This window comes from Xenopus laevis, chromosome 2L (assembly GCF_017654675.1).
Source record: "Xenopus laevis strain J_2021 chromosome 2L, Xenopus_laevis_v10.1, whole genome shotgun sequence".
Taxonomy (NCBI): Eukaryota; Metazoa; Chordata; class Amphibia; order Anura; family Pipidae; genus Xenopus; species Xenopus laevis.
The window spans coordinates 179,000,169-179,019,177 of NC_054373.1; the positions used below are offsets into that span (position 1 = coordinate 179,000,169).

At 39.8% G+C, this 19,009-nt stretch overlaps 1 protein-coding gene across 6 annotated transcripts in view; it reads right to left on the reverse strand.

Moving 5' to 3' along the window:
• Positions 1-19,009, reverse strand: part of LOC108707585 (metabotropic glutamate receptor 5) — a 180,732-nt gene that overhangs the window by 70,908 nt on the left and 90,815 nt on the right. The window lies entirely within an intron of this gene.

The following is a 19,009-nucleotide window of genomic DNA, read 5'->3' on the forward strand; positions in this document are numbered from 1 at the left end:
CCCAATGTTATTAATAGGGAAAAAAAGATAAATATATAGGAAGGCAGTATTTTTTTCAGAACAGGTGGCAACCTTAGGCTCGCGCAAAATGTATGCACCACATGCAGTTGACACCTTGCAAAAAATTCAGGGTTTGCACCGGTCCCTGGGGCAAAAAAGGTTGGGGACCACTGCTCTAAGGAAACACAGTAGTCAAAGTTTCAACATTTTTTATTTGTAATGGGCCTGTACTCACGGAATGAAGATCAGCACTTAACTTTACTGCAACAGAAGAGCATTGATTAAATCTTGCTAAGCTACATAACCATCCAATAACATTTCATTTGCTGAAACCTGACTTATTGGTTGCCCATCAGCTCCCATGGAAATTAGAAACAGTGACCAACAAGGTTACCCACTATCCCCTGTTCTCTATATCAGGGGTCCCCAAACTTTTTTTTACCCATTATCAACATTCAAATGTAAAAAAAGTTGGGGAGTAACACAAGCATGAAACAAGTTCTGGGTGGTGCCAAATAAGGGTTGTGATTGGTTATTGATAGCCCCTATGTGGACTGGTAGCCTACAGGAGACTCTGTTTGGCAGTACAACTGGTATTTATGTAACCACAACTTGCCTCCAAGCCTGGAATTCAAAAATAAGCACTTGCTTTGAGGCCACTGGGAGCAACATCCGAGGGGTTGGTGAACAACGTGTTACTCATAAGCTACTGGTTGGGGGTCACTGATCTATATATTTGTGGATTAAAAAAAACTTTCATTGGGATTACAATAAAAAATACATATAATGGTAGGATGTATCTTTTCTTTCAGGAGTCACATGACTGAAACTTATGCATTATAATAAATAATGTACCCTCATGGTACTCCTTTGTAACTTATAATATTCTTTAAAACCTGGGGTTTTCCGGATAACAGATCTTCATACCCGAAGTCTACTAGAAAATCATATAAACATTAAATAAACCCAATAGGCTGGTTTTGCTTCCAATAAGGATTAATTATATCTTAGTTGGGATCAAGTACAAGGTACTGTTTTGTTATTACAGGGAAAAAGGAAATAATTTTAAAACAATTGGATTCTTTGATTAAAATGGAGTCTATGGGAGACACCTTTTCTGTAATTTGGAACTTTCTGGATAACAGGTTTCCGGATAACAGATCCCATACCTGTACCATGAAATATTACTTCAGAGCTGTAAATTATTCTGGGTTTCCGGAGTAATGTCTCAATGAGGGACATTTTGCAATCTGAATAAAAACACTGGAAACAAGCTATTGAGAATCTTGTGAAGGTTTTATAAATCATGAACTAGTGGCTGTCTTAAGAAAGTAATCTCTCTTTTTGTGTCTGTCCAACAAGAGTTTTCTGAAAGGAGAAATGTGTAGTGAAGCTTTGGTGCATACCCGCGCAATTGACCCCGGGTTCTACTCAACGGATCAGTATCTGGATCTCCTCCTTCCTCATTGGTTATTGAAATCATGGGAACTGCGGTAGTCATATGACCTAGAGCAGTGTTGTCTAACTTATTGCATGCTGATTATTTGTCATATAACATGTTCAAGTAGTCTGTGGAGCTTTTGAGCAGACCGGGGGCCACCTTTGGAGGCCACATCAGCCTATGGACAGCTTTGACCTAGAGAATGGTGTGCCATTAAATGTAGATAGTGCTTTACAACTATGGGCCCTTCTCATGTTCTTGGAATACAATAGCATTACATATTCCATGAAGGAAGGGTTCATTCCAACACTGAAAATAATTTTGCCCCCTGCATTCTGGGAGCAGTAGTGAGAGGCTTATGTATATGGCAGGCGAGAATTCCCGGTGAATTTCCCTGTTTTGCGACAATTCCAAAGCTGGTGACAAGTAAACGGACGCCCATTGACTTTTATGCGTGTCCAATGCAATGCAATCCAGTCCAATGCTAATTTTTTGCGAACACAGACAGATGATGGAGATCCATAGGGCAAAATTTGCAAAGTGGTTGCATATTTTGACTCTTGGATGCAGGAATCAGTTTTTAAGCTTTCCTAATAAATGGCAAAAATGATTGAATCCTTGCGATATTAGAGATTCTTCGGTCAATAAACCCAATAACCCATAATTAGAATTTTCCAGAATTTTTGTTGCCCCTCCCCCAAAAATACAAAGCGTGTGTCTCTTTAATAGCTAAACAATGTTTGCAATAATGGATGGAGCAACTTTTTATGGAAAATCATCTCATTCCGACTTGGAGAAACCCTGCCCCCCCTCCTCCCTGAGTCTTCTGATTTCCACTTAGCCCACAAGTGTAAATTGCAACTTGTCTCAGGCAGTTGTGTGTGTTTAATAACATCTTCTCTTCTCCTGTAATTGTACTAAATGCATTTGTGGCTCTCTAAGTGCCTTTTACTGGTGTGATAGAAAGAAAGCGCTTCCCTAATGTATGATCTTTATTCCTTCAATGGGAACAGGAGAAATGTCAAGGCACAAGAGGGACAATTGATCTATTGAACAATATGGAATTGATTTTTTTTCTACCCGCTCACATTTAACATTTAATTGAAACCACACACATTTTTTTCATACTATAAAGAGTCAAGAGTGAGTTTATTGTCATTTCATCCATATACGTTTGTACAGTACACAGTGAAACAAAACAACGTTCCTTTAGGACCATGGTGCTACTCAACACAACATAGATGTACCGGACAACAGACAAAAAGTGCAAGTGCAAAAATATGGGGAACAGTTGTATCCAATGGCTATTTATTTATAAGGTCAGATGGAGTGTGTGTGTGTGAGAGAGAGATTAGTCCGGTCCCTGAGTATTCAGGAGCAGTCTGTAGTAAACGCTGTTATATGGGGGCAATTTGCCCAGTGTCAAAATACCCAAAATCATTGCATTGCCCCAACCTACTGCCGTCAGTGGGATTTGTAGTAAAAAAAATTTTCAGGCAAAATTCTGATGAAAAAAAAACACCCATGCTAGCATTGTGAAAAGCACTCCTTGATTTACATTGCATACTATGGGGGCAGTCTCTGGGGCCAATCTGGGGCCATGCCAGTGCTATAAAACATGGCGGTTCAAATGCCTGAATATTGCTTTTTGAGCCAATATCTATAAAACCTCTATACATGAAACCAATACATAAAACCAATCCATGTATAGTAATAGGAGTCAGGATGAGAAACCATTGTATCCCTGACAGTTAGAGAGAGTGGCAGGTGGTCACCAGGGAAAATAACAGCAAATCCACCCCTGTCCTCAACCTTAATTTATGTTCCTCCCACCCCTGTGACAACTCAAGGGTATTTCAGTAAGGTCTAGATCATAAAAAAAGGCTCTATACTGACAATTTGTCATGTTGTAGGACTATTTCTCTATATTGTAAGTGAATCCTATAAACATTGACTGATAAGCATCCTGTGAGGGTTATCTAAAATTAGACTAGTTGGTATTTCATAATTGGGGCATGCACCTATCATAACCAAGGATATATTTTGTTATTAAAATTGAAATAAGCGACTACCCACCTGGAGTAACTTGATAGTTGTTTTCTTATCTAATTTTACTGATTATCTATTTATTGTGTTTCCTGTCCGGCCAGTTTTTAAGAATTCTGTTGGATAAATAAAGTATATACTTTTTTTTTTGAAGACATTGGTCTTAAAATACACCTTTAATGTATTTCTTTGACTTATATGTTATAAGGCTGTAACCAGTGTCGGACTGGGACACCAGGGGCCCACCCAAAAACCTTAGACCAGGGGCCCACCAAGAAAATTTAGACCAGGGGCCCACTCTCAGTACTAATATTCTTCCTCTCCTCACTCAACCTCTATTCTCTTAGTCTCTATAGTTATACATACTATAACCTATTATTCCATCTATTTAGCCTCTTTGTTCTCATAGAAACAGGGAATGGTCATGAAATAGGCCAAATGTTTAGCATCACAAGGGCCCACTGACACCAGGGCCCACCGGGAGTTTTCCTGGTATCCCGGTGGGCCAGTCCGACACTGGCTGTAACAGAAGTTATTGTATAGCAGGCCTCATGCAAAGGTGTCTATACATGTGTTGGCTGCTGATACAGCAGTATATTGTATGGGCCAAAGTAAACCATTACCTGTTGGGTATCTCCATCATTTACAAAGGACTTCTCTGCACCAAAAACCCTAGGAATATTGTACCCCCTGCCACAGAATATAATTATAGTAGAAGTGGAATAATAACCTTAATAACTAATAAAGACCCCCATGGAACCCCATAGTGATTGAAACATTGTATTTTACTTTTGTGTTAATCCAAAGAGAATCCCCCTACCAGGTTTATTAGAGATTTTAGAAGAAGTGCTGCTACACAGCATGGAAAGAGGACTCTACCCAGACATACAATAATTCACAAAGCTAAATATATTGCATAGCTGTGTGCTATTACACATTACACAGGTTTCAAGCACTAAAAAGTTGCACCAATAAATCCCCCAAGAAACACTTATGATAAGTGATCGGCGAATTTATTCGGCAGGTGCGAATTCACGGCAAATCTCCGTGTTTCGCCACTGGCGAATAAATTCGCGAAATTGCAGGTAAAATTCACCTGCGAATTTGGCTCTGGCGACAATTCCCACGATGGGGACAATTTTAGGTGTCCATTGAATTTAATGGGCGTCGGAATTGGCGCCAGTATTGGAGCTGTCGATGGTGTCAGAATTTTCGCCGGCGTCAAAATTTGCATTGCGCTGTTTTGCAATTTCGCAGGAAATTCACAAATTTTCCGGCGAAACGGGAGAAATTCGCCCATGAAAGCTGAAAAATTAGAAGAAGAAGGCAAATAATTTAAAAAAAAACTAAAAGAAAAAATGAAGGCCAATTGAAAAGTTGCTTAGAAATAACATAATAAAAGTTAATATAAAGGTGATCAACCCCTTTAATTGAGAAGGCTTTGGGGATTTTTGTGGATAACAAGTTGTGTAACTCAAGACAGGGAAAGTATTTTCTTGTTAAAAAAAGGGTTTTCACTCGAGGGAAGAAAACATAATTTTAAGCAGCAGATGCTAAGCGGCAGTTATGATCTTGCTCAAAAGTAGATTTATAATGAGCGGGGGACCAACAGTGACCAACCACATTATTTAGCAAACCAGCAAGCATTCTGGGAAAAGAGAGCTTTCAGTATAAACATAAGCCAGACTTTTAACATTGCCTTTTCTCACTGGAAACACCATGTATTTTAACACAATTCCCAAAACATTAAGGAAACAGCAGCTTTCACTCACAGCTCTAATAACACACTTATTGCTCTGGCATTCACTGAAATTGCTGAACGGCAATAGTCAATTGTACATGTAGAATATTATAGTCATTTAGCGGGTAAACAATATTTGGTATAATAGGAAGGAATTCATTTCAGATATAAGCCCAGACAGGCTAAAGAAACATACCGCTATCCATTCACATATTCTGTTGTATAATATTGCCATTTACTTGCCTTTTGCTATGTATCAAAGGCAAGGAAAGAAACAGCGTATATCAATAACAACCCACTATAGAATATATTGAAGCCCTGTTTGATATGTACTGTATGTGGATACATGTAATAAGCAGGAATAAATTTAATGGAGATTTAATTTAAATTAAATTAAATTAATAAAGTAAATGGATACGACTGTGACATAACTCCCTTGTTATCCTTTCATTTAAAGTTGCAACACTCTCAATTGAATTGGGGTTCACTGGATTTAGAGTAATGGCACATGGAGTGATTGTTTTTAAAGGACAAGGCAGCACTCTAATAGAAAGTTCCCTGGGCCGGTGTCTTATATTAAAGGAGAAGGAAAGACATCCTGCGCTTGGTGGTGCCAAATGTTAGGCACGTCCAAGTGATTATATTTACTTACCTGAAACCCCGGGCCGGTGCTCCTATCAGCAGAAAACGGCACCGGCCCAGGGTTATACCAGTGAGCACCACGGAGCGATCCTATTCCGGTTTCTTCTTTCTTCAAATTTCCCGGGGGCAGACGCATGCGCAGTTGAACGAAATAGCTGACTTTTTAGTTCTACTGCACATGCGCAGCTGCGAGAAGAAAGCGAACCGTGGTGCTCACAGGTGTAACCCCGGCCGGTGCAGTTTTCTGCTGATAGGAGTACTGGTCTGTGGTTTTAGGTAAGTAAATACAATCACTTGAGGGTGCCTAACATTTGGTACTCCTAAAGTATTGGCACCCCAATGAATTTTGGTTTCCCTGTAATTTAAGTAGCCCCAAACTGTGGCATCAATGCACCTCCAGTGATTTGCATGGCAGCCTCCTGCAAGTGATAGCTGGCCAGAACCATGGCAGTATCCTTTTTCAAGCAACTATCTGTCATCCGTTGTCAGATGCCATGCAAGTCAATGAGGGGGTGTTAGGGCACCTTGGTGGTTCATTTTTGAAATACTCAAAGCACCCCATTTGTCCTTACCCTTACACTGGCTACACAGTTCCAAATTAACCGCACCTACTGTTTTGGCCAAATTATCTTATGTGTGCACGTCATGTAGCCTGTTCACATGGGCTCCTCAAAATACATGAATTTTCCTCCAATAGACAGCACTCCAACTTCAATAAAACCATCTTAATTGTTTATAGGACAGCAGCATCATGCAACGTTTCAAGGGGCACTCCAGTCTTTGTCAAGCATCACCCTTACACTGGCTATACAGGTACATGTAGGCTAGTCTGATGGTGCCAAGCGATATCAATAACATGGATATTGGTTGGTCTGTGCAATGAACCATGTGAGCCAACGTATGTCCATCAGCAGACAAGGAAACGATGAACAAGAGAAGAATAGAAATGCATTTATACCATGGATGGTCCCTCAGACAATATCTCCCCATTCATCCCACCGGCTGATTGTTTGGATATTGCACAAGATCAACCCATGTATGGACATCTTTAGTCTGAGCTCGTATCTCTCTTGGTTTCATAGATAAATCATACAGAGACCTCCCCAGACAGCAGTGAAATAAAAGTTAATGAGCCTTTCACTTAAAGGGTAATTGGTCTTGCTATGTGTCTAGTGAGGCAGGGGCACTGTCCCGGGCGAATAACTAGAATCACGCTATTGAAAAATTGGAAAATTGTTGTTTTTTTTTTTAAGCTAGAAAGGCAGACCCAGGAGTACTGAGAAATACACTTCATCATGAAAAGCACAAAGGGGACTAAAATTTTGTAGTGGGAGTCATAATTCCCCCTGAACTACAATGGTTTAGATACTATGAAATAATGTCCTTACCTCTCTATAGAATCCTAGCCAAGAGCTCAGCAAGATTTAGGAACCCCACGTCTCACTAAACGTTCATCAATCTGCTCCTCAGCCAAAGTGCTGGGGTCTTGTCTACACTGCCCCCTTAATTTAAAGGCTATTGCCATTCAACCCAGCTGCTTATTTATGCTGTTCTTGCACCGTGCTTGCTCTTTCATTATTTTTATTCTACTTTGAAATTCCAGTACATGTAACACCTACAATTGTATTTTTTTCCCCCCTCGGAGGCTGACAGATCGGGATACGTTCCTATGGTTGCCATGCCAACTAACTTAGGCAGTCAAGTAGCTATAGCTTGTGTTTCTGCGCGAAAGTGAAGGACAGGGGGAAAAAAACTCACATAATTGTGAATTCACATTGCTCCCCGTTGATACTGTATATATTTTCTTTTTTCACAGAAGGATAAAAAGCAGCCAAGCCAAGGTATGATAAACATGCACTATATAGGCCAAAGTATACCGTATATAAGCCATGTTTTAAAGGATAAGAAAAGCTTTAAAAACAAGTGAATGTAAAATTGATGAGGTTGCTATCTAAAGCACTTTTGCAATGTACATTCATTATTTATTTTGTTTTTATTCCAAGATATTAAGAGATACATGTGCTGTTAATATGAATGAATTTTGTTACAACAGCGCCACCTGCTGGTCATTTTCCCACCAGTCTGACCAGCAAGTAGTCAAGGAAGTTGTCAGGAGAAAGAAAGAGGCTGCTCTGATGTTCTTCTTCTTAGGAAAAAAATTAGAATTTTTTTCTGTACGTTGCCCATTGTCTTCAATGTCTTTTGTGCTAAAAAAAAAAAAGGTCACAGTGATACGCATTTTGTGCGTAAAAAGTCGACATGAAAAAACTCTCATTGACTTCAACACATTTTGAGCTGAAACATTGCAAAGCAAAAGGGGACATCAAATATAAAGAAATGGTTCACCTGAGTTTGGGGACACTGCACATACGATTTAGGAAAGCAAGTCTAAATCAATGCCAATTTGTGAAGCGGTTCATTAAAGATACAGGTATAGGACCTGTTATACAGAATCCGAATAAAAGGTCTTTCTGTAATTTGGATCTTCATACCTTAAGTTTACTAGAAAATAATCAAAACATTAAATAAACTCAATAGGCTGGTTTTGCTTCCAATCTGGATTCATGATATCTTAGTTACAAGCTCCTGTTTTATTACTACAGAGTAGTGATGGGCGAATTTATTCGCCAAGACGCGAATTTGCGGCGAATTTGCGCGATTCGCTGCCAGCGAATAAATTCGCGAAACGGCCGCGAAAATTCGCAGCAAAAAAATTTTTTCCCGAAAAAACGGTCGCCGCCAAAAATTTAGATTATTTGATTCAGGTATCCAGATAAAGGATCCCATACCTGTATATGCGTTCAAACACTCTCCTTACACTTCTATATACTGTAGTTGTGATCGTCACCAGCCTGGTAATCCCCACATTTTAGCTGCAACTTGAACCCGAATAGTGTCAAAATGTGAACCGACCGCAGTTGGTGACAAATCATTATGGTTTCAAAAACTCGAATTTATTAAGGTAAAAATACTTGAAAAACTGCAGCATGTAAAAGCTTGTGAATTCATGTGGGAATCAGTGGGATTTTCCTGAGCGATTTTCGAGGATTTAGAATTTTTTTTAAAAATATTTTGAGACCTGGTAGACCTATTGAAAATGATGTGTAGAACACGAATTCCAAACATTAGACTAAAATGTAAGAACCAACAAAATTCAGATAGTACAGGTATGGGATCCGTTATCCAGAATGCTCGGGACCTGGGGTTTTCCGGATAACGGATCTTTCCATAATTTGGGTCTTCATGCCTTAAGTCTACTAGAAATTCATTTAAATATTAAACAAACCCAATAGGCTGGTTTTGCATCCAATAAGGATTAATTATATCTTAGTTGAAATCAAGTACAAGCGACTGTTTTATTATTACAGAGAAAAAATAAATCGTTTTTAAAAATTTGGATTATTTGGATAAAATGGAGTCTATGGGAGACAGCCATTGCGTAATTCGGAGCTTTCTGGATATCGGGTTTCCGGATGAGGGATCCAATACCTGTAGTAAAAGTAATTTGGCTGTTTTCTGATCTAATAAATTATTTTTCAACTTCCAATTTACTTTCACTACTGTCTGAATTTTGATGGTTCTTTAGTAAATACTAGTAAAAAGTAGACTGGGGTTCATGTAGTGAAACCATACATTATTTACATAGATATCAAGGCTTTATTTGTTGCATATTGTCTAGATAAATGATTTTCATTTTCCAGAGCAGACCCTATACACACTAATAGATTTTTTCCCATGGTTTTAGTCAATCAATTTATCCAGATAAAGATTCAAGTTTTGTAAAATTTCAAGTTTATTTGAATTAGAAAAAAAATTTAAATTTTGATGGTTAGGCCTCCAAGAGATAGTTGGAATGTAAGAGTAAAGGATGCTCGGCTGTGATAATGAAACACCCCAAAAGCATAGGAATGGGGACGTTCCTCTGATTATTATTAGATTATCATTATTATTCTAAGACTTCTGAGCAGCTGGAAGATGAGGATGATGAGAAATAAAGGGGTGATTGGTTTGATACAGATACAAGGGTCATGGAAATATGTTTTCTTTTTTTTTAGAATACTTTTTTCAGACTGAACTGTTCTGGTAAAAGATTTAATAATATACCAACAATCACAGGGAGGAAAAGAGAAAGAAATGATAGAGGACAGAGGGCAGATGGCAAGGAGATGACAAGTGACAATCTTGACAAGCAAGTCTCTTATTATGAGCACAGCACAGAGGGGGCACAGATGGGGGGCTGTATCCTCAGAACATTTATATTATAGGATGTTATTATCGGATTTGGCAATAGATATAGCACAGGACAGACAGACGTTTTCACAGCAGCAGTTGTATTTGGCCTGATGTCACTGTGAATAAGATATAACCCTGCCAGGAGCAATCGCTATTTTTGGTTTAAATGAACCAGCTATCATCATTATTTATAGATGATTTATTTCCGAAACCGTCCCTCTATTATTCAACTTCTCCTCTATGAATCATCAACGGTTTCGAATGAAGATGTGACCATCTTATTATCATTCGCTCCTGTTTTCTCTTATTTCAGAGGAACCTACGAGAATTTAATTTCCGCTGGATTGCGACTCATGAGCTGCAGAAACATGTAAAGGAAAAGCTTCGGTGCACAGACAGGTGAAAGGGAAAATAAGGGGAAGGCATTTGAAAAAGGTCACTGTGTTACATTACATCACATTATTCAGTTTGACCCGTGAAACAAATACCTGAGACTCAAAAGCCACCCACCAAGATACAATTAACATTTCTGTTCAACAAATGTCACCAGTGCTTGTAGATACTGGCATAGAACTGCCCTCTGAAAAGAGTTAACTCCTTAGTAATTTGAGACTGGAAATATTGAATAATGTTAATTAACTTAATTATTTTTGCTCACAAGAGGGTGTGAGGATATTGCAAACGACTTTTCCCAAAATGAAGATGCCTATGGTGAACTCCATGCTTTGTCAAGGTCTATCATGATGTGGTTTTCTTTGTAATGCCATTTTGGTAACTTCTATAATTAATGTTCCTCAGCAAGTCAGCCATTCCCAAACTGTGGGACCCAGAACAGTGTGTGTGTGTGGGAGGGAGGGTTAGCCTGAAACCATTGGGGTGAGATTTAGGAAAAATGTGACTTCGGCTGTGGACTGGACCAGCAGGGCATCAAGAGAAATCCCAGTGGGCCCTGGCCCTAGTAGCTGAACTGGCCTAATGTCTACCTAGGATCTGCTGGGCAGGGGGAGTGGTGTTTCTGTGGGTGGATGTTATCGCTGGTGGTATGAGATATGATGCATGGTGGGGAAAATATGAGGAGTATGGGTCCATGACAGGGGTCTTTTTGGTGAGATTTTCATTGGGCCCAGAAAGCCCAGCCTGACACTTTATTTCTGCAACTTTGCAATGAGCTAAGTTGGACCTTCCACAAAAGTTTGATCTCCAATGAGCTCTGTAACCAAAAAAAGTCCCACAATAGCTGGGCTAAGGGAAATCGTTCAAAATGAGCTTGAATAAGAAAAAGAGATATGACTTAATATCAGGCTCTTGACTGGATAGATTTTCTTGATGACCTGTTTGTGGGACTTCAGTAGTCTAGTCAAAACATTGGTTACCAGGCCTAGGATCTCAGAAGTCACTACCTTACCCCAAATGGACACAGTGACCCTAGCATGTGCAGAGGTGGATGTCTATGTCCCACTTTTAAAGACCCAACTTACACGGGACCCAAATGCCACAATATATTCTCCTGTAGCTTTGTGTGCAACTATGCTTGAATTCTGGGAAATAAAATCAGACTGCAGCTTAAACATGGCAATTTGCATTAATTAATGAATTAATCTTTCTTACTTGGGTTTGTCTGAACCTACGTCTAGAACTGTCCCTGTAGTGTCTCTGGATTTACTCCACTGCATTTTATCATATTGAGTAACACATTTAGAGGTAATTTCTATGACTTACATTATTTTTCCAAGGGAAACAAAATGTGTTACAACTCTTCCTGAGGTCGCTCGGTTTCCATGGCAACCTTGTTCCAGTTGCTCAGGCATGGTGGGTTTTAATTTGCTTGAAAACAATATGAAGTGAAGACTTGGCTGACTAGGAGTTTCCTCTGTGAGGGCACCTGAGGACCATTTCCTCCATCCATGGCTTGGCTCTGTCAGGCTGTACGTGAGTTGTTCTCTGCTACCGACTGGCTCCTATTCATTCAGGAAATTACCCAGCATGGATTTCATTAAGGAATACATTTTAGAAAAGATTTTGTCACTAGTAAAGGTAAATGTACCATATCTAAAAATAATCCATGGAAAACTGACCATTTGCATGTATTGATCCAGTCGTTTGGCCAAACCTTCTGATTATGTGCTAACTGGCACCACTAAATGCACTGGTCAGATTAGTTGGGATGAGCAATTGGATTGCATTGAAATCCTAAAGATAGTGTGGCCCCTGCATGTCAGCCAATGACGTTTTACTTTATATATTAATTGGCCGACAAGATGGCTGACTTAGATCCTATAAAACACAGGCCTTTCAGAATGGTTAGCCACTGGTGTCTATGTGGGGCTATGGCCATCCTCTTGGCCAAAGTCTGTTGGGTGATGTAGGAACTCCTTAAAGGAAAATTAAAGCTTAACAAATAAATTATGATATAAATGCTGTAAAGATCATTTATCACTGCACGTGCAATTGCAGACCCATCATGTAGCATTTTCCCCAATAAGCGTAATTGCGACTGCATTGGGTAAAGCTCCTGCTGCAACTGGGGCCAATGCATCAAAACAAATGCAATTACGGGCATGACAGTAAATCGAAAATTACTTTTTTGGGGGTCAAAATAGTGTAATTTCCTCTGCCCAGGGTTATAATAACACTAGTGTGTGGTTCTTTTGGAGCAAGTCTGTCGTGGCTGACGTGGGAGCCCTGGAATTACCAATATATTTAGGGTAGTAGCATCTCCAAGGTTCCCCCAGGTTTATGATTCAACTGGATGGACACAATTACGATTTTGTAGTGCACGAAGTAGTAATAAATAGCATCAATAAGCACATTTGTGTTCATATTAGCACAACCACACATATATGTTGAGCTTCTTTACTAGCAAATACATCCGGGGGCCTTTAGAAATGAAGATCTGCTCCTCTAAAGATGCCCCCAGTTTATCCTCAGCTACCAGAGCAGAATCAATACAGGTATAAAGCACTGCTTATCTTGTATGTGCTATATAAATAAATGATGAGGTATGGGACCTGTTATCCAGAATGTTTGGGACCTGGGGTTTACCAGATAAGGGATCTTCATACCTTAAGTCTACTAGAAAATCATGTAAACATTAAATAAACCCAATAGGCTGGTTTTGCTTCCAATAAGGATTAATTATATTTTAGTTGGGATCAAGTACAAGCTACTGTTTTTATTATTACAGAGAATAAGGAAATCCTTTTTACAAATTTGGATTATTTGAATAAAATGAAGTCTATGGGAGATAGCCTTTCCAGAATTCAGAGCTTTCTGGATAACAGGTTTCCTGATAACGGATCCCAGAGCTGTATAGTATAAAAGTTACAAAACAAGGCCTGTAGCATCAACTAAAAGCTTCCCAGTGCCCACACTGAGCATGTGCAGTGCCACTGACTCACAAAACATGGCCTAACACGATCCAAGATGGCAAGCTCTATAGACGGATTTGAAGGCCTGGATCATTAATGTTATAGGGCTGCTGAATCTCTGGTCTGGTATACTAAGTTCAGGGTATAAAATACAATATAACAAGCAATATTAATTATCACATAGAATACAAATAACGAGGCGCCACGTAGTCTGTTTTGCCTTAGGTCTAGCACTTGTTCGTGAATCACTGCTGTTGTGCATACTTTCAGATGTACATGTACAGAAACAAAACCATTTTGTTCCCCCAAAATGTCACACAAACCACACAGTAGTTTGGTATTTCCCCTTAAAAGGCCGAGTAACATTTAAACACAACAGAGTCCACTGAAAAACAAAATGGTCTACACCTACCCCTGGGACTTAGCACCCTGGCCAAGAGCCGAGATTATATATATATATATATATATTGTATCTGTGTATATAACTGTGCTACATAGACTCTGTTACCCACTGTACATTCTAATGACCATCACATAATAATTATTCTTGGCTGTGTTTTTTTTTAATCATCAGTTAGAGCTACAACCCTTAGTGTTTTTCCCAGGAGAGCATATATTAAATCCTACCCTGGGCTCTGCATACTTTTCCTAAATTTGAGAAATCACCAGTTTATTTTGGGCATTGTAATAATATGCCTGCTACCCGTGGGGCAGTCGTCTAAACATAAAGATTATTTTTCCCCAGGACAGATATAATGAGGAGAGATAGCCAAATCTTTACCTGTTTTATAGGCAATTCAGCAAGAATTTCAATACACCAGGAATTGTGGCTTTTGTGTAATATGTGAATGCATCCATAAAGAACTTAGCCCCATAAATTAACATTTGTGAGAAGAGATGGTATTTATGACCCAACAGATGCTATTAATTTGGTTAGAGTCCCACTGATACAGGCATTTTGGATAATTGTTAAAGGTAGTGGAGTAACCATGTTCCTTCTCTTGGATCCCTTTCACATGGACAAGGTGGATGTATATCCAATGCCTGTGGTTGGAGTAGGTCCCCTCAGGCAGGAGAGTCCAAGTCAGGGAGAGGGACCCATGATAGGGATAGTGGGCGAGCAGTCTGAGACTCCAGGGAGAAGGTTAGCACCTTTGACTAGTGTGTTAGAAGAACACAAGTATGATAAGATATAAGGTATAGAAGAATCTCTTTGTAGCTCACCCTGGAGGGTTCTGATGGTGCTGTAGTTGGAACCAAACTATGAGTCCAAGGACATATATTTCTGCCCTTTCTGATAAACTGTTATGAAGTTCTTTCTGGAACCACTGGGTGATGATTGGCACGTCATTGGGCATTGCAAGCTATTCTTATAGTCGAGGAGAAGGTTTATCCTTGTGTGTAAGGAATAAGAATTAAACCCTTGTTCTGCCCAGACTGAGCTAGGAAAGGGGTTTGGACACCGTCAAATAGCATTACATACGACAACCTTAAAGGGATACTGTCATGGGAAAAATCTTTTTTCAAAATGAATCAGTTAATTGTGCTGCTTGAGCAGAATTCTGCACTGAAATCTATTTCTCAAAAGAGCAAACAGATATTTTTATATTCAATTTTTAAATCTGACAGGGCTAGACATTTTGTCAATTTCCCAGCTGCCCCAAGTCATGTGACTTGTGCTCTGATAAACTTCAGTCACTCTTTACTGCTGTACTGCAAGTTGGAGTGATATCACCCCCCTCAACCCCCCCCCCCCAGCAACCAAACAACAGAACAATGGGAAGGTAACCAGATAACAGCTCCCTAACACAAGATGCCTGGTAGATCTAAGAACAACACTCAATAGTAAAAACCCATGTCCCACTGAGACACATTCAGTTACATTGAGAAGGAAAACCAGCAGCCTGCCAGAAAGCATTTCTCTCCTAAAGTGCAGGCACAAGTCACATGACCAGGGGCAGCTGGGAAATTGACAAAATGTCTAGCCCCATGTCAGATTTCAAAATTGAATATAAAAAAATCTGTTTGCTCTTTTGAGAAATGGATTTCAGTGCAGAATTCTGCTGGAGCAGCACTATTAACTGATGCGTTTTGAAAAAAACATGTTTTCCGATGACAGGATCCCTTTAAAAACACACAATACCTCTCAGCTGGATTTTATACAGTACAAGGCTACGTAGGTTTCAGTGCAAATTGCTGTACTTTAACCCCCAAAATTTCTACAGAACAGAACAGTAAGTGCAGCAACTTGCAGATTCAAATTGGCACCATTTTATATGCAAGCGATTAAAGGGATTCTGTCATGATTTTTATGGTGTAGTTTTTATTTCTAAATTACACTGTTTACACTGCAAATAATTTACTCTACTATTTAAAATATTATTCTTGAACCAACAAATGTATTTTTTTAGCTGTAATATTGGTGTGGAGGCTCCATCTCCATTGTGCCTGACCCTCAGCTTTGAGAAGGAGTCAGTACTTCAGAATGGAACTGCTTTGAGACAGCTATTGTTTCTCCCCTTCTCAGTATACTTCAATACGACCCAAGTCGTGCCCCCTAGTGGTAGACATGAGAACAGCACCCAAGCAGAAAATATAATTTTGTCACTTTTTTGAGCACTTTTAGCAATGCAAATAAATCCTTCAGCAGAGGTGTCAGGTAGCTGCTATCTGGTTACCTTCACCTTATTCTGTTGATAGGTTGCTGATTGGCTGCTGGGGGAGGGGAAGGGCGGGTGAAATCACTCCAACTTGCAGTGTAGCCGTAAAGAATGACTGAAGTTTATCAGAGCACAAGTCACATGGTTGGGGGCACCTGGGAAATGGACATGATGTCTAGCCCCATGCCAAATTTCAAAATTAAATATTAAAAAATCTCTTTGTTCCTTAAAAAAAGGTATTTCAGTGCATTTTAAAAAATACCATGCTTTTGTGCAACAGTATCCCTTTAAGGATCTGATTTTGCTTGTGACTTTGCACTTGGCACTTTTTTCTCCACTGCAGCAAAGATTCGGCTTGGAAAAATTTGCTACACGGACGTTTTCTGTTTATATTCCTTGCACTGCTGGTTATGACTCCTATAACAATATAGCAGCAAGCAGCTGGAGGAAAACAGACTTCTGTTACGTTGTTTCAAGCATCAGAAGCAGAGGAGACAAAAGGATAAAGAAGCATCCGGCCGTACAGTAAATACTCCTGTCTGCAGCTAAAGGGATTGCTATCAGTTTGCATCGCTGTGTTGTGTTGTAAATCCGTCCTGCCATGCACAATTAGATCAGTGTTTCATGCAGTGGAACATGGGCAGGTAGCAGAGCATGCCAAGTAATGAGATCTGCCTATCAAATGCCCGGCTTGTCTTCTGCAATTCATGCATGCTGATGTGAACGATGAGCATGGAATCATTTGGGAAGATTTTACTACAGGAACTACTGCACCTCTAACAGCCTGATATGGGGAAAGGTTCAGGGCCAGGAATACGGACAAAAGCACAATTCAGCAGGAACAGCCCCCATAAGACCTATTCAGAAAGAAACCCTAAAACTATGTCAGTATAGGTATTCCCCTATACTAAGCACAATTCAGCAGGAACAGCCACCTAGGTTTGTTCATAGTCTGTACAGAGAGATCCCATAAAACTATGGCAGCATAGGTATTCCTCTGTACTAAGCACAATTCAGCAGGAACAGCCCCTAAGTTTGCTCATAGATAGTCTGTACAGAGAGATCCCATAAAACTATGGCAGCATAAGTATTCCACTGTACTAAGCACAATTCAGCAGGAACAGCCCCTAAGTTTGCTCATAGATAGTCTGTACAGAGAGATCCCATAAAACTATGGCAGCATAGGTATTCCCCTGTACTAAGCACAATTAAGCAGGGACAGTCCCTAAGTTTGCTCATAGTCTGTACAGAGAGATCCCATAAAACTATGGCAGCATAGGTATTCCCCTGTACTAAGCACAATTCAGCAGGAACAGCCCCTAAGTTTGCTCATAGATAGTCTGTACAGAGAGATCCCATAAAACTATGGCAGCATAGGTATTCCCCTGTACTAAGCACAATTAAGCAGGGACAGTCCCTAAGTTTGCTCATAGTCTGTACAGAGAGATCCCATAAAACTATGGCAGCATAGGTATTCCTCTGTACTAAGCACAATTCAGCAGGAACAGTCCCCTAAGTTTACTCATAGTCTGTACAGAGAGATCCCATAAAACTATGGCAGCATAGGTATTCCCTGTACTAAGCACAATTCAGCAGGAACAGTCCCTAAGTTTGCTCATAGCCTGTACAGAGAGATCCCATAAAACTATGGCAGCATAGGTATTCCCCTGTACTAAGCACAATTCAGCAGGAACAGTCCCTAAGTTTGCTCATAGTCTGTACAGAGAGATCCCATAAAACTATGGCAGCATAGGTATTCCCCTGTACTAAGCACAATTCAGCAGGAACAGTCCCTAAGTTTGCTCATAGCCTGTACAGAGAGATCCCATAAAACTATGGCAGCATAGGTATTCCCCTGTACTAAGCACAATTCAGCAGGAACAGTCCCTAAGTTTGCTCATAGTCTGTACAGAGAGATCCCATAAAACTATGGCAGCATAGGTATTCCCCTGTACTAAGCACAATTCAGCAGGAACAGTCCCTAAGTTTGCTCATAGTCTGTACAGAGAGATCCCATAAAACTATGGCAGCATAGGTATTCCCCTGTACTAAGCACAATTCAGCAGGAAAAGTCCCCTAAGTTTGCTCATAGTCTGTACAGAGAGATCCCATAAAACTATGGCAGCATAGGTATTCCCTGTACTAAGCACAATTCAGCAGGAACAGTCCCCTAAATTTGTTTATAGCTTATGCAGAGCTATACCCTACAATATGACCTCAAGGGATGATTCTTCAAACATCACTGCTTAGTTAAAATGTTTGCACCTATAATGAGGTTTGGCTTGTGCAAAGGAAGAGATTTGCTAAAGGTTTTATATCCCCTTTAAATGCAATAAATTACCAGTGCCATTCCAGATGTTTTATTGCTGTACAACAACTAAAATGTTCTAAGGAGCAGCAGTGCAGACATTTTGGATCTATTCCGGCAGCGTCGGGTTTGTCACTTCATTCTCAGCAAAGAAGGAGAATAAACAAGTAACAATGCTATTATGTTTCATGAGTCGGCCCAATTAAGCATTGAAAATGACTTCTATGTGCCCAACGCTCGGCAGCAAAGGAATTTCGCATCAGAGACAGATGAAGAGCCTTTTCACAATGAGCTAATTAGCATAATTCCGGGATGTACTTGAAACAATAACAATGTATGGCGGGATTAACCCAGTTGTAAAGAGAAACGCTGCCGAATGCAGAGCCGGTTGTGGGATTTATTTCACTACCTTTCCTGACATGAAGAGGCTCAGTCACATTTACAGGAGCTTTAAAACCACTGATTTGCTTTGGAACCTGCAATCTGGGGATGGATCAAGTCCGGAGGTCCTGAATAATTCATTTTCCCCATTAAAGGACAAGTAAACCTTTTATAAAGATGGCAAAGATG